We start from the raw sequence: 6,010 nt of genomic DNA on the forward strand, positions 1-6,010 counted from the left end.
AACTGTATACTATTTATTTAAAGTGTTTAATTACATTTAGTAGTGATATATTCATTATATTTAGATCTTCTGTCCAATTGCAATAATTGAGAAACTCATTAAAATTCAATATGTAAAAAAATTAAAATCTCAATATTGACTAACAAAATCCAACTTTTGCTCTTTTTTACCAAATTATTAGCTCAAAACTGTTAAAAAATATTGCAACAACCTGTAGTAACATCAGAGGTCATTTTATGCTATTTTGGAGGATATTGAAATTTAAAAGTTGAAAATTTTAATTTTAATTTTTAATAAATTAAAAAAAAAAGTGTTTTAATTTAATAAAATATTTAGAAAATAAATAAATTAGTTTTCATATTCCTTGTGGTATGCACAATCAGTCTGTGTAATTTCACCTCTCTGGTTATAATAATTTCATCAGAATCAAGCATTTAACCGGTGTAATGTGTGAACTATATCAGGCCTCAGACCACAATTAATTTCGCTATATGTTTCTATATAGCCTCAGTGGCTATAACATTTTTATTAATATCAGCAGGCCTGTGATGTTTTGTATGTACCTTTGCCTGCATGGGGGACACATACCCTGAAAAGGACAACCCCTGTTGTCCAGCTCTTTCTCCCAGCATATTGGTTTAAACAGACACACCCTCTAAACCAGGCCGGAGTACACCCATTTTACACAAAAAGCACTACTTTTGCATGGGCCGGAATTACCACAAACAAGTCTTCAATGTCAACAAGTTACACATGTTTACAAACTACATGCTATCCCCTGTCACTTCAGTCAAACAGTTGCCACTTCATAGCTGTCTGCCATGAAATAATCACAGTCAAACAGCAGACTACTTGCGCGGTGAAACTTCCGGATTTTGGACAACCAAATGGGAAGATAACTGTAATCTGAGGCCAGCTAGCCCTGCTCCACCACTTCTTTACAGAACACTGAATCTGTGGCTGGCTGGAAGAGAAAGCAGATGGGATGTATTGATAACTCACAGTTCTCTTCTGAATTCAGTCTACACAATGCATACAGCCTGAATTCTGTCTATACAATGCATACAGCGTGAATTTGATGAGATCTGTGTTGGAACAGCTGGGAGTGTTAAATAAACGCGCAAAGACATCAGCGAGCACACAATACAAAAATCAATGTGGTCTGTGATTAACACTGTGTTTATCACATGGTACAGTCATAAACTGTACAACAAAATCATACCTAACACTGACATAACACTGTGTTTATTGCATGGTACAGCCATAAACTGTACAACAAAATCATATCTAACACTGACATAACACTGTATTTATCGCATGGTACAGCCATAAACTGTACAACAAAATCATATCTAACAGTGACATAACACTGTATTTATCGCATGGTACAGCCATAAACTGTACAACAAAATCATATCTAACACTGACATAACACTGTGTATCACATGGTAGTCATACACTGTACAACAAAATCATATCTAACAGTGACATAACACTGTGTTTATCGCATGGTACAGCCATAAATTGTATAACAAAATCATATCTAACACTGACATAACACTGTGTATCACATGGTAGTCATACACTGTACAACAAAATCATATCTAACAGTGACATAACACTGTGTTTATCGCATGGTACAGCCATAAATTGTATAACAAAATCATATATAACACTGACATAACACTGTGTATCACATGGTAGTCATACACTGTACAACAAAATCATATCCAACACTGACATAATACTGTATTTATCGCATGGTACAGCCATAAACTGTACAACAAAATCATATCTAACAGTGACATAACACTGTATTTATCGCATGGTACAGCCATAAACTGTACAACAAAATCATATCTAACACTGACATAACACTGTATTTATCGCATGGTACAGCCATAAACTGTACAACAAAATCATATCTAACACTGACATAACACTGTATATCGCATGGTAGTCATACACTGTATAACAAAATCATATCCAACACTGACATAACACTGTGTTTATCACATGATAGTCATAAACTGCACAACAAAATCAAATCTTTTCAACACTGACATGATCGTTATGTAGCTCTTATAAAATTTAATGACACCACTAGAGCACACTGATTTATTAATCATCAGCTCCAGGAAAACAATTAAAGTTTGTTTTGTTTAATAAAGTGCTAGAGCACATTGATTTATTGATACATTAATTTCTATTGGATGTCAAACATTTGATAATTTTGACATAGTCTTAGAGAGGAAACCCGCAACATTTTTCCATTAGTGGCAAGGGTTCTTTTATATGATCCATCCCATAGACAGGATAGCACATACCATGGCCTTTGATATACCAGTCATGGTGAACTGGTTAGAATGAGAAATAGCTCAATAGTTCCACTGACAGGGATTGATCCCAGTCCAACTGCACATCAGGAGAGCCCTTTACCACTGGGCTATATGTCCCGCCTTATCTACTGGATGTCAAACATATAAGACTCTGGTTGAGACCAACAGTACATAAAGTTTGTTTTGTTTAACAACACCACTAGAGCACATTGATCTATTAATCATCAGCTATTGAATGTGAAACATTTGGCAAGTCTGACACACAGTCTTAAGAGGAAACCTGCTACATTTTTCCATCAACAGCAAGGAATCTTTTATATGCACTTTCCACAGACGCTAGATAGGCATAGTTTACATTGTGCTGGGGTATCTTTATACAATTACCGGTAACATTCTCCTTTACTTTTATACTACTGAGATACAAAAGAAAGAAAGAAATGTTTTATATAACGATGCACTCAATACATTTTATTTTCAGTTATATGGCATCAGACATGATTAAGGACCACAAAGATTGAGAGGAAACCTGCTGTCGTCACTTCGTGGGCTATTCTTTTCGATTAGCAGCAAGGGATCTTTTATATGCACCATCCCATAGACAGGATAGCACATACCACAGCCTTTGATATACCAGTTGTGGTGCACTGGCTGGAGTGAGAAATAACCCAATGGGCCCACTGACGGGGATCGATCCCAAACTGACCACGCATCAAGCGAGCACTTTACCACTGGGCCCTTTTTTAAGACACCCACCACTAAACCAAACAACAAATCACTTTTTGTTATCAATGTAATTTCTTCTTTTTTTAACAGTGGAATAAAACACACTGTATCACCATGACAAATTATTTAAAACTCTCAACACTGTTTAAATAGCAATAATTCACGAATTAATGAAAACATCGACACAATGGTGCATCCAGAAAAAAGAAATGTTGACATTTAGGAAATGGATTCAATTTCCTCGAAGAGCATTGTGTCTGGCTCAGGGCATATCCAATAACAACCGAGTGAGCTGGCACTATCAACACATTTCTCATTCAGTGTGCATCACTATTGTTATGTGATCAAAATGGTGGATTTCAATTTTTAAAATGAACTGATTAGACCAAACAGTTTCATATAATAAATAATGTTTTACAGGTCATTGATAAAATCAGTGACATGAATTGAGATTATTTTGTCAAAATATTTCAAAATATGCAAAATAAAAATGCAATGCACAAATTGTACATATATGAAATTAGAGAAAAAAATTACATGTACAAAAAGGAACTCTCGAAGATCTATTCTGAACAATTTAGAAGGGAACATTTTACATCTTCAGCAAACAAAATAAATTAAAAAATCACCAGTTATGTAATTTAATAGTGTAGATTATACTAATAAAATATGAGATATTTGAAACTCAAAGTTCTTCCCAATTCCATTTGGTTTCAAGTTGAGTGACTCACTCTTTGTTTTGATTCAACTCATTTGCTTTGTGTGCAGCTTTTTATAACGATCACTCATTCTGACTAGCATTTTTGTACCTTTCAGCTGTTGTCTGCGTTATGGAGACTTAGTCTGTTCATTCTATTTGCATAACTGATAAGGATGTTATTTTGCATTGCATTCTGTTTACAAGTGTCTTTGTCTCTTCAGTAATGTTTTTTTAATTAATGGGATAGGCTCTATGATTTTGATAGAAATAGCTGTACTGTTTAATAATATATAAAGAAAATGGAATACTACCCTTAGGTCAGGTGATCAGGTCATAGGTTTTTAACGTGCACATTCAGAACAAGCTGCCTGTCATGGGGGTGCAGGTGTCAATTTTCACTGGCTCCTTCATCCAGGATAGGAAAAGGTTTGGGGTGGCAGGGAGAGGGAGTCACCCAAGCTTGCATGTGAAAGGAAGCACAAGCGCCCAACCAAAGTCGGTAGCGGGCAAGGATTGGTTTTGGGACTATTGAATTTGCAAATATCTTGTAAGATTACAGCCAAATAGAATACTACCCTTACCTCAGCCATGTTATAAGTACCAGTCTCCTTAATACACATTTTATTTACAGTTATATGGCGTCAGACATATGGTTAAGGACCACACAGATATTGAGAGAGGAAACCTGCTGTTGCCACTTCATGGGCTACTCTTTTCGATTAGCAGCAAGGATCTTTTATATGCCCCATCCCACAAACAGGATAGTACATACCATGGCCTTTGTTACACCAGTTGTGGAACACTGGCTGGAACGAGAAATAGCCCAATCATTGGGTCCACCAGTGGGGATCGATCCTAGACCAACCAAACATCAAGCGAACACTTTTACCACTGGACTACGTCCCGCCCTGTGACAAAACAGAGTCACAGGTACATATAGACCTATAATCCAAGGTCCAATAGAGTCACACCTGTGCATAACAATTAAACATGAGACTATTAAAACAAGACTTGTGAAAGATACATGGCTCTTTTAATTAAGTCGGTGGTGTCATGGTTAAACCATTGGACATGAGGCTGGTAGGTACTGGGTTCATAGCCTGGTACCGGCTTCATTAGGTATTAGATGTTTTTAGAGAATAAATATACAATGTCTTTTAAAGACTATTTATAATAATCTTAATAGAGATGTAGTTTTTACTGACTTGATTTATGTTTGATTCATAGTTTTATCAATGAAAAGTACTGTTTGCTGAACAACACCTCAGCACATTTAACATTTATAACTACAGCTGTTTGGGGTTTAACGAATACATTTATTTGGAGAGAGAGAGAGAGAGAGAGAGAGAGAGAGAGAGAGAGAGAGAGAGAGAGAGAGAGAGAGAGAGAGAGAGAGAGAGAGAGAGAGAGAGAGAGAGAGAGAGAGAGAGAGAGAGAGAGAGAGAGAGAGAGAGAGAGAGAGAGAGAGAGAGAGAGAGAGAGAGAGAGAGAGAGAGAGAGAGAGAGAGAGAGAGAGAGACAGACAGACAGATTGTACATAGAGTACATACCACAACCATCAATGACAATAGATTCTATACCCTTTCACACCTCAGGCAAGCACTTACCACTGATCCACAGTCTACACCCTGATTCATGTCTATCGAGGTTTGACTATGTTTTATGCATAACCTGTAAAAATAAATGAGAGCTAACATATTATTTTATTGTTATTAGAAATGGTAATATTTGTGACTATCAATTTAAATAAAACAGATGTATATAGACAGGTAGTTTGTCCATTTGTTATTGCTACAACACATGTGTGCTGTTGTTATAAAATGCACAATGACCCTAACACTTATATACAATTTTAAAGTTATTTTCTGCCTACCAGAATACATCAAATTGGTTATATGAACTGATTTGAATATCTTTTTTTGTTTGCTACATCTTCAAATCTGAGGGGCGAGACGTAGCCCAGTGGTAAAGTGCTCGCCTGATGCGCAGTCAGTCTGGGATCAATTCCAGTCAGTGGGCCCATTGGATGTCTCGTTCCAGCCAGTGCATCATGACGGGTATATCAAAGGCTGTGGTATGTGCTATCCTGTCTGTTGGATGGTGCATATAAAAGATCCCTTGCTACTTATGAATTTTTTAAGCGGGTTTCCTCTCTAAGACCATTTGTTAAAATTACCAAATGTGATGTCATTAAACATAATAAACTTTAACTTTAGTTTTTACAAATCTGACTGGTGTGTTTTCAATG

This window comes from Gigantopelta aegis, chromosome 10 (genome assembly GCF_016097555.1).
Source record: "Gigantopelta aegis isolate Gae_Host chromosome 10, Gae_host_genome, whole genome shotgun sequence".
Classification (NCBI taxonomy): Eukaryota; Metazoa; Mollusca; class Gastropoda; order Neomphalida; family Peltospiridae; genus Gigantopelta; species Gigantopelta aegis.